At 43.8% G+C, this 11669-nt stretch overlaps 1 pseudogene; it reads left to right on the forward strand.

Annotated features, from left to right (window-relative positions):
• The first annotated feature begins 9902 nt into the window (after positions 1 to 9902).
• Positions 9903 to 11467, forward strand: LOC101596347 (annotated as a pseudogene).
• The last annotated feature ends 202 nt before the right edge of the window (positions 11468 to 11669 follow it).

Consider the following 11669-nt stretch of genomic DNA (forward strand, 5'->3'; position numbering starts at 1 on the left):
ATTATAGTGGTAGGGCATGATAGGATCTAGAGTCCTTCCAGCTGGTAGCACATGGCAGGAGATACAGTGCATCATAGTGTTAGAGCATGGCAGAAGCTACTACAGTCTATCACAGTGCTAGTGCATTATAGAAACACATTCCATCATACTGATAGGGCATCTCAGGAGAAACAGTCCATACTAGTGGTAGGGCATGACAAGAGGAAGAGTCCATCATAGTGGTAGGCCATGGCAGGAAATACAGTCCAACATAGTGGTATAGCATGGCAGAAATTTGGTCCATCATAGTGCTGGGCATGGCAAGAAAACAGTCCATCATAATGGTAGGGCTTACCAGGAGGAACAGTCCATCATAGTGGTAGAGCATGGCAGGATATACAGTCCGTCATGGTGGAAGGGCATGGAAGAGGAACAGTCCATCATAGTGGTATGGCATGGCAGGGGAAACAGTCTACATACTGGTAGAGCATGTCAGGAGAAACAGTCTGTCATAGTGGTAGGGCATGGCAGGATATATACTCCATTATGATGGTAGGGCATGGCAAGAGAAACAGTCCACCAGAGTGTTAGGGAATGGCAAGAGAATCAGTGCATCATAATGGTAGGGCATGACAGAAGTACAATCTATCACATGGGTAGTGCATGGCAGAAAATACAATCCATCATAGTACTACAGCATGACAGGAGAAACAGTCCATCATAGTGATAGGGCATAGCAGGAGAACCAGTATGTCATAGTGGTAGAGGATGACAGGAGAAACAGTCCATCATAGTGGTAGGTTGAGGCAGGGAATACAGTCCATTATAGTGATGGGCATGGCAGGAAATACAGTCTGTCATAGTGGTAAGGCATGGCAGGAGAATCAGTCCATCATAGTGGTAAGGCATGGCAGGACATAAAGTCCATTATAGTGGTAGGGCATCTTAGAAGGAACAGTCAGTCATAGTGGTAGAAAATGGCAGTCAAAACAGTCTGTTATAGTGGTAGGGAAAGGCAGGAGCAATAGACCGTCATACTGGCAGGGTTTGGCAGGAGAAACAGTCTGTTATAATGATAAGGTATGGCAAAGGAAACAGTCTGTTATAGTGGTAGGTCATGGGAGGAGAAAGAATCCATCATAGTGGTAGGACGTGGCAAGAGAAACAGTCCCTCATAGAGGTAGAGAATGCCATGAGAAACAGTCCGTCATAGGTAGGTCCTGGCAGGAGAAATAGTCTGTCATAGTCATAGGGCATGGCAAGAGAAAGTATCCATCATAGTGGTAGGGCATGGTAGGATATACAGTGAATCATAGGTGTAGGGCACGGCAGGAGAAACAGTCAGTCATAGAGGTGTAGAAGGCAGGAGAAAGAGTCCGTCATAGGTGTAGGGCATGGCAGCAGAAACAGTCCATCATAGTGGTAGGGCATAGCAGGAGAAATAGTCCATCATAGTGGTCGGGAAAGGCAAGAGAAACAGTCCTTCTTAGTGGTAGGGTATGGCAGGATATACAGTCAGTCTTATGTATAGGGCATTCCAGGAGAAACAGTCAGTCATGGAGGTATAGAAGGCAGGAGAAACACAGTTAGTCACAGGTGTAGGGCATGGCAGGAGAAACAGTCTGTCATAGAGGTAGAGAATGGCATGGGAAAGAGTCTGTCATAGTGGCAGGGTATGGTAGGATATATAGTCAGTCATATGTGTAGGGCATGGCAGGATAAATGGTCTGTCAGAGAGGTATAGAAGTCAGGAGAAACAGTCCATCATAGTGGCAGGGAATGGCAGGATGTACAGTCCGTTATAGTGGCAGGGCATGGCAGGAGAAACAGTTTGTCATACTGGTAGGGCATGGCAGGATGTACAGTCATTCATAGGTGTAGGACATGGCAGGATATACAATCATTCATAGGTGTAGGACATGGCAGGAGAAACAGTCTGTCATAGAAGTAGAGAATGGCATGAGAAAGAGTCCGTCATAGTTTTAGGACATGGAAGGACAAATAGTCAATCATAGTCTTGGGGCATGAAAAGAGAAAGATTCCATCATAGTGGTAGGGTTGGCAAGAGAAAGTCAGTCATAGAGGTAGATAATGGCATGAGAAACAGTCCAGCATAGTGGTCGGGCCTGGTAGGAGAAACAGTCTGTCATAGTCATAGGGCATGGCATGAGAAAGGATCCATCAAAGTGGTAGGGCATGGCACGAGAAACAGTCTGTCACAGGGGTAGGGCATGGCAGGATACACAGTCAGTCATAGTGGTAGGGCATGGCAGGAGAAACAGTCCATCATAGAGGTATAGAAGGCAGGAGAAACAGTCCATCATAGAGGTATAGAAGGCAGGAGAAACAGTCCATCATAGAGGTATAGAAGGCAGGAGAAACAGTCCGTCATAGTGGTAAGGCATGACAGGTAAACAGTCCATCATTGTGGTAGGGCATGGCAGGATAAAATGTCCATTATAATGATAGGGCATGTTAGGACAAACAGCCTGTCATACTGGTAGAGAATGGTAGGAGAAACAGTTGGTCATAGAGGTAAAGAATTGCAGGAGAATCTGACCGTCATAGTGGTAGGGTATGGCAGGAGGAACAGTCCGTTATAGTGGTAGGACATGGCAGGATGTACAGTCAGTCATAGCTGTAGGGCATGGCAAGAGAAAAAGTCTGTTATAGAGGTAGAAAATTGCAGGAGAAAGTGCCTGTCATAGTGGTAGGGCATGGCAGGAGAAACAGTCCGACATAGTGGTAGGGTTTGGCAGGAGAAACAGTCCGTCATAGTGGTAGGGTTTGGCAGGAGAAACAGTCCGTCATAGTGGTAGGGTTTGGCAGGAGAAACTGTCCATCATAGTGGTAAGGCATGGCAAGAGGAAGAGTAAATCATACTGGTAGAGGTTGGCAAGAAATACAGTCCATCATAGTTGTAGGGCATGGCCAGAAATAGAGACCGTCATAGTGATAGGGCATGGCAGAAGAAACAGTCATTCATAGTGGTAGAGCACGGCAGCAAATACAGTCCATCACAGTGGTAGGTCATGACCAGAAATATAGTTTGTCATAGTGATAGGGCAGGAGAAACAGTCCATCATAGTGGTATAGCATAGCAGGATATACATTCCATTTTAGTGGTAGGGGATTGCTGGAGAAACAGTCTGTCATAGTGGTAGGTAATGGCAGGAGTAACAGTCTGTCATAGTGGTAGGGCATGGCAGAAAATACAGTCCATCATAGTGGTAGGGCATGGCAAGGAATATAGTCAGTCATAGTGGAAGGGCATTTCAGGAGAAGCAGTCCGTCATACTGGTAGATCATGGCAAGTGAAACAGTCCATCATAGTGGTAGGGCATGGCTGTAAAGAGTCCATCATTGTGGTAAGGCATGACAAGAGGAAGAATAAGTCATAGTGGTAGTGGTTGGCAGGAAATACAGCCTATCATTGTGGTACAGCATGGCAGGAGATACGGTGCATCATAGTGGTAGGGCATGCTATGATATACATTCCATTATAGTGATATGGCATGGCAGGAGAAGCAATCCATCATAGTGGTAGGGCATTGCAGGAGAAACAGTCCATCATAGTGATAGGGCATGGAGGTTGTAGCAGTCATTCATAGTGGTAGGGCATAACAGGAGAAACAGTCATTCATAGTGGTAGAGGATGGCAGGAAATACAGTCCATCATAGTGGTAGGTCATGGCCGGACATATAGTTCTTCATAGTGATAGGGCAGGAGAAACAGTCCATCATAGTGGTATAGCATAGCAGGATATACATTCCATGTTAGTGGTATGGCATTGCTGGAGAAACAGTCTGTCATAGTGGTAGGTAATGGCAGGAGTAACAGTCTGTCATAGTGGTAGGGCATGGCCAGAAATATAGACCATCATAGTGATAGGGCATGGCAGGGGAAAATCAGTCATAGTGGCAGGGCATGGCAGGAATTACAGTCCTTCATAGTGATAGGGCATTGCAAGGGAAACAGTCTGTCATAGTGGTAGGGCTTGGCAGGAAATACGGTCCGATAGTGGTAGGTCATGCCAGGAGTAACAGTCCGTCACAGTGGTAGGGCATGGCGGGAGAAACAGTCTGTCTAAGTGCTATGGCATGGCAGGATATACAGTCCATCACAGTGGTAGAGCATAGCAGGATATACATTCCATTTTAGTGGTAGAGGATTGCTGGATAAACAGTCTGTCATAGTGAAAGGGCATGGCAGAAGAAATAGTCATAGTGGTAGGGCATGGCTGGAAATACAGCCTGTTATAGTGATCAGACATGGCAGGAGAAACAGTCCATTATAGTGGTAGAGCATGGCAGGAGTAACAGTCCATCATATTGGTAGGGCATGGCAAGATATAAGGTCCACTATAGTTGTAGAGCATGGCAGGATATACAGTCCATTATAGTGGTTGGGCATGGCAGCGGAAACAGTCCACATAGTGGTAAGGAATTGCAGGATATATAGTCCTTTATAGTGGTAGGGCATGGCAGGAGAAACACTAAGTCATAATGATAGGGCATGGCAGGAAATACAGCCCATCAAGCTGGTAGGGCATGGCTGGGAATACACTCTGTCATTGTGGAGGGCATGGCAGGAGAAGCAGTTTGTGGTATAGGCAGGGCATGGCAGGAAATACAGTCCGTCATAATGGTAGGTCATGGCAGTAGAAACAGTCCATCATAGTGGTAGGGCATGGCACAGGAAACAGTCCATTATAGTGGTACCGCATGTTAGGAGATACAGTCCATCATCATGGTAGAAAATGGCAGGTAATACACTCCATTATAGTGGTAGGGCATGACTAGAGATACAGTCCATCATAGTGTCAGTATATGGTATTTTATATAGTCTGTCATACTTGGATGGAAGGCAAGATATACAGTCTATCATAGTGATTGGCCATGGCAGGAGATATAGTCCATCATAGTGGTAGGGCATGGCAGGAGAAACAGTCCTTCACAGAGGTAAGGCATGGCAGGATGTACAGCCCATTATATTGGTAGGGCTTGGCAGGAGAAACAGTCCATCATAGTGGTAGGGCATTGCAAGAGAAAGTTTCCATCATTGTGGTAGGTCATGGCTGGAAATACAACCCGTCATAGTGGTAGGGCATGGCAGGAAATACAGTCAGTCATAGTGGTAGAGAATGGCATGGAATACACTCCATTATAGTGGTAGGGCATAACTAGAGATACAGTCCATCATAGTGTCAGTATATGGTAATTTATATAGTCTGCTGTACAGAATGGCAGGAGTTACAGTCCATCATAGTGATTGGACATGGCAGGAGATATAGTCCTTCATAGTGGTACCACATGTTAGGAGATATAGTTCATCATAATGGCAGGCCATGGCAGGTGAAGTGTGAGACATCATATTGTGTTCCAGTGAGAAGCAAAGAGATGAATGCAATGTTCATTTACCTTTTTCTTTTCCTCCTGTTTGTTCATTTCTAGATCCCAGCCTATAGTATGGTTCTCCCCATATTCAGTGTGGGTTCTCTTTCCTTACCTCAGTGAAATCTCTCTGAAATCATACTCCTAGGCTATAAATACTAGAGGTGTATCTCCCAGGTCTTTTCAGTTCAGTCAAATTAACAATGAATATTAAATATCATGCCATGGTTTTTCAAGGTAACATAGGTGTAACACAAACATCTTATGCTTAATACAACTTACAAATAAATTCTAACCTAGGATGTGCAGAGAACATGTGGTGTTTATATATACTTGTGTTATCTGATTTTGTCCAAATTGTTCTATGCCCATACATTTTCTTGTCAATTTCATAATTTCAATTTTCCTTACTGAACAGAACTCCATAGTGTATATATTTCACATCTTCAGTATCCATTTATCAGTTGATATGGATATGGACTGATTCCACAATTTAGCTATTTTGGGTAGAGCAGTTAACAAAGATGGCTGAGGAAATATTTCTGTAGTAAACTGTCCAGTCTTTAGGGTATATGTCCAGGAGTAGTATATCTGGGTCATATGATGGGCATATTTTTAGGTATCTGAGAAATATCCATACTGATTTCCATAGTGGCTGTATAAGTTTACATCCCCTTCAGCAGTGTACAAGTGTTCCTCTTTGCCCACACTCTTGTCAGCAATTGTTTTGTCTTTTGATGTTTTGATGATAGCCATACTGACCAGACTGAGATGGAATCTGAAAGTTATTTTAATTTGTATTTTTCTTTTATTTATTTATTTGCAACTACAGATAGAGATAAAGGAAAGAGAGACATAAAGAGAGAATGGGTGCACCAGGGCTTCCAGCCACTGCAAATGAACTTCAAATGTACTGCCACTTTGTGCATCTGACTTTATGTGGATACTGGGAAATTGAATCTGGGTTTTCAGGCTTTTCAGGCAAATGCCTTCACCACTAAGCCATATCTCCAGCTGCTAATTTGTATTTCCTAACAGCTAAAGATATTTAATATATTTTTTAGGTATGTATTGGCGAATGTATTTCTTCCTTTGAGTACTCTCTGTTCAGTTTCATACCATTTTTGACTGGGCTGATTGATCTTTCTGTTTTTGTCCTTTTGAGGTAAGGTCTTGCTTTGCCCATGCTGACCTGAGGTTCATTATGTACTCTCAGGCTGGCCTCAAACTCCCAGTGATCCTCCAACCTCTGTCTCCTGAGTGCTGGCTGATTTTTGAGTTATTTGTATATTCTAGATATTAAATCTTTGTCGGATGTATTGCTGGAAAGGATATTCTCCCATTGTGTAAGTTGTCTATTGGCGCTGTTGATGGTTTGCTTAAGCTGTACAACAGGTATTAAGTTTCACGAGATCCCATTGGTTGAGCACTTTTCTTATTCCTTGGTCTACCGGAATCTTATTCAGAAAGTCTTTCCTTAAGCCTGTATCTTGGAGCAGTTTCCCTGCCTTTTTCCTTTAGTTATGTCAGTTTCAGAGCTGATACTGAGGTCTTTGATCCATATAGCATTGATTTTTGTGCATTGTGAGGGAAGAGTCTAGGTTCATCTCTCTACATATAGTTATCCAGTTCCTCTGGCACCATTTGTTGAAAATTGTCTTTTCTCCAGTGTGTGTTCTTTGCCTTTTTTGCCAAAGATCAGGGGGCTGCATTTACCTGAACTTATACCTTTATCTTCTATTCTATTTCATTGTTCTATGTTATTGTTTATGTGCCTAAATCATGCTGCTTTTATTATCCTGGGTTTATAATATCTCATGAAATCAGACATGGTTAGTCGACATGTCATTCTTGCCTATCTGAGATCTTTTGTGCTACTATACTTCTGTCAAGAATGGTGCTGAAATTTTGATTGGAATGTATTGAATCTGTAGATTGCTTTTGGATGCCCATTTTTTAAATGATTAATTCTTCCAATCCATGATTATTGGAGATCTTTCAAACTTCTTGGGTCTTCCTCAATGTCTTTCTCCAGTGTTTTAATATTTTCCTAGTGGAGGTCTTTTCTTACTTACTTGGGGATATTTCAAGATACTTAATTTTTGTGGCTATTATAAATAGGACTGTCTTTCTGATTTCTTTTTTAGTATATTTGTTATTGGCATATATGAAAGCTACTGATTTTTAAAAAGTTAATTTTGAACTTACTTTATGAACATATTATATGTTGATCCTATTCCCCTTGGGTTGTATACTCATATGTTCTCACTTCCCAGACCCTATCATTCTAAGGGTCATCTTTCATAGGGTTATCAGTATTTACTCTGGGTGCTGCTCTCATTGTTGGTTTAAAAAAATGCTTTTTATTGATGACAGCAAATACTAGGAGACTCAATATTCATCAGTATGACAAGAAAAGAAAGCCAACTGCTTGGCACAAGACAAATCATCTTTGTTACATTTTGCATGTCCAAGGCTATTGACTTTTGTCTGTTAATTTTATATCCTGTCACTTTGCTGAAAGTGTTTATCAGCTCTTAGGAATCTTTTGGTGGAGTCTTTTGTATCTCTTAAGTACAGAATCATACCATCTGCTAATAAAGCTAATGTGATCTCTTCCTACTATGTGATTTATTTAGAGAAAGTTATATAAGCTGTGTATTGTACAACATTTGGATGGAATGTTATGTACACATTGATCTATGATGTCATTTAGCTCCATTGTTTACTTATTTTCTGATTAGATGATCTGCCTATTAATAAAGTAGGATAATAAAGTTACCCACTATTATTGTGTTGGGATATAAGTCTGTCTTTATGACTAGTAGATTTTGTTTTATAAAGTTTGGTACACCTGTGTTTGTAGCATTTATTTTTTGGTTTTGAATTTCATTCACCATTTGTTTATGTCCTCTTTTAATTTGATGTAAATGTTTAACATAATTGCATTTTGGAATTCTTTGTCTGCAGTTTCCTCCAAGCAGTTCACATTGGTGACTTCAAATATGAGACTAGGCATTTTTGGTGGGATTGTCTTGCCTTGGTTTCTTGTGTTATTTGTTTTGCTTTAGGGTCTGCCTATCTGGAGATAACCCCTTTGTCTTGCTGAGAATATAGCTACAGTGGTACAACTGGAGGACTAAGGGTGGCTTGGAGCCAGCACTGTTTCATTAACAGACAAGATCTGGATTGCAAACTCACTGGGTCTGGGTGTGGGCCTGGTTTCCTCAGTCAGGAGTTGGGTATGTGTCAAGAGGGCTAGTCCTCCTTGCTCTGTGACGGATGGCCTATAACTGTGTTGGGGTTGGGCCCATAGGAGTCAAGCCCCTGCTTAATGGGAACCTGTGCCTCACCTGGTGTTCCTTTCTCTGGATGATTCACAAGCACATGTGAGTTGCATGCAAAAGGTACTCCATAGCACACTCATCTGAGACCTGTATGCAGTGGCCTAATCCTCTTCTCTCTGGGTGCGCTTGGGCAGGCAATCCACAAGTGCACACATATGAGTTGAGAACATTCACTTAGTGTGCTTGAGCTTGCTATCCTTAGAAAGGCCTGTGGGCAAATTTGACTTTTGGCTGGCTTCTGAGAATTTAGATTTCTTGGTACTTTGTGATTATTTCCTCAACAATAAGTGCTCAAAATATCTGGACTTTAGAAACAATGTGGTTCCTGCTGATGTCTTCCTGTGAGTTTGGAATGCTGGTATGTGGTGGGTAGAGGCTGTGGATATGGCCAGCCACTCGTGAAGACCTTGAACCCTGCATCTGTAAAGGGCTTCTTTAGGCAGAAACATTATATACATGTCCCTGTACTTTCACTGCTGGGGGCAGAGTGTGCATCATATGACCTGTGAGAGGGAAAGACCTCAGGCAGCCTGCTCATAAATTCTTGTAGACTTGGCTTCTGCCTTTTTTTGTAATTTTTAATTTTTTATTGACAACCTCTATTCTTACATATACCATGATATTTCACTCCCCTCCCCCATTTTTCCCTTCACAACTCTGCTCTCTGTCATGTCCCCTCCCTTTCTCCATTAGTCTTTCAGTATACATTACTCTTTTCATGCTTGAAGTGGTAATTTAGATTACTTTATTTGATATTTTTTCTCTTTTCTGATACATGAATTTAGTGTTATAAATTTCTCTCTGAACACTGTCTTACCCGTGTTTCACATTTTTATTGTATTTTCACTTGGTTACAAATTTTCCTCTTTGACCCATGGATTACTTAAAAATGCAGTTTTGATTTTTAACAACTATTTGAACATATTCTTATCTTACCATTGTTGGTGTCGAGAGTTATTCCACTGTGGCTGAAGAACACAATTGTTATTTTCAGTTTGTTGTGGTCTGCTCTATGGCCCAGGATATGTCCTACCTCTGTGGGCCCTTGCAGAATGTTCATTCTGCTTGTGTAAAAAGCTTTTGCTGCCATGGATTCCCCACCATGACTGCCTTTCCAGGGCCCTGGTCCAGGTCCCCTGGCCATGCTGCCTCGGCCCCTTCAGTGCCCGCTGCACATCAGAAATGAGGCTCTGTGATGGCACCTTTCTGATATGTCTGCTCTTTGCCAGTGTGCCTTCCTCCCCCTGTCCTTGTGAGCATGTTCAGTGGCCAGAAAGGTTTGTGGGGGCGTTCACCAATAGGAATTTCTGGCACTTGAGAGATACTTGCACATGGCGGAGCAAGAGAGCCTGAAGTGCTCAACTTAGTTCTGGATAAGATTAAGATGGTCAAGTCAGAGAGCCACACACTGTGAGATGGAGGGAGAGGGTAATTGAACCTGGGATCGCCTAATAGAGGTTCCTCTGCTGAAGACCTGGAAGGTCTAGCATCAGCACGTGCTGCACCTGCCCACAGTCCACCACCTCCTGCCACAGCACCTGCTGGCCAAGGAGAGCGGTCTGCAGCCAGCCTTGCGTGCAGGCCTGGGCCGAACTGGAGTGCCCCAGGTGATAGGCATTCCAAACATTTGTGAGGTGTACTCATAACAGATTGACACATTGCACTAGCTCATTTCGGAGCCGAGCTGGCAGGAGAAGGAAGACTCCATCATCGTAGTGCGGTTCGCTGAGACTGACACACAGTAGACATCTTCAGTGTCAGACAGCATCAAAGCCTTATCCCCACGGAGATCAATTCAGAGATCCTGGAGGTCATCTCACCTTCCCTTCACTTCTACTCTGACTACCCAAGGACAGAGTGAAGTCTAGGACCAAACAGAGCCTTAATTTTTCTTCCTCATGATGTATGCTCGGTCCAAAGGCATCTACTGTATAGATCTGGAGTTTGACATCATGACAGAGCCCAACTTCTTGAGCATCATGAAGAACTTTGCACTTCAGCAGCCCTCCACGGACCAGTGGATCCTAAACTCCTCTTAACTGGGCTCCATTGGGAAGATGTTCAAGTCAGTGGACCTGAGCCTGATTGTGTTTTGTTGAGACAAGTCCATTGACTGGACCACATCCTATGGCTGAAGGACTGCAATTCCGGGAAGGATGCGGGGCATTGTGGTTGGCAGAAGGATCGGCTCCAAGCCATCCCTCCTCCAGTGTGGGGCACTCACTCCTCACGCAAGGGTAAGATCTAGAAACTGAAGGACAAGGACTTTGGGAAATAAACCTTGCAAAGTGAGCATGTAAACCCATAAGGTGAGGCGGGCATGAGCCTCAAGTAGCATTTCGCCCTGGAGAAGGCCTACCTAGGAGAAGGTTTCTTCTGGGCCTTTGAACCTGCCCTGGGGACTTCATCCCTTTGGCTTCTTCCAGCTACTGCACCTTGAGCAGTGCTTCTTCTGCAGTGGGAACACTGAGCACCTGGAAGACAGTGTTTTCACCATGTCTGTGGAGGTGCTGCCCTTTGACAACTCCCAGTGGGAAAAAGAAGCCCTGCAGGAAGGTTGCTTGGACCACTGTCTGTACTCTGGGAGCCCTGATGTCTACCTCCAGGTCGGCTCCTTCTAAAACGGTGTAGCTGAAGGTGAGTTAGATCCTGCCTTTGGCCTCTTGGAATCACTGTACCTCTCCATCCAGACTGACTCCCCTGTGTGGGTTATTCTTAGTGAGATCTTCTGGAAGAAAGCTGGCTAAACAGAGGGATTCTGAGGGTACTTTTTGGCCAGCTCTGAAGTTCATGGTTCTGAGGATGTCATCGCTGCTGTCCCAGGAGGGCCAGGGCTCTGGCGGTGTCCACTGCTGGCCTGGAGGCCCCAGAATCTGGTGCCTTCTCTGCTTGCTGGGTTGGGAGGAGGCAGGTGGTCCCCACACTGTGTCTGAGGGCCAGCCTGCTGCC

The sequence above is a fragment of the Jaculus jaculus genome, chromosome 3 (assembly GCF_020740685.1).
Source record: "Jaculus jaculus isolate mJacJac1 chromosome 3, mJacJac1.mat.Y.cur, whole genome shotgun sequence".
Lineage (NCBI taxonomy): Eukaryota > Metazoa > Chordata > Mammalia > Rodentia > Dipodidae > Jaculus > Jaculus jaculus.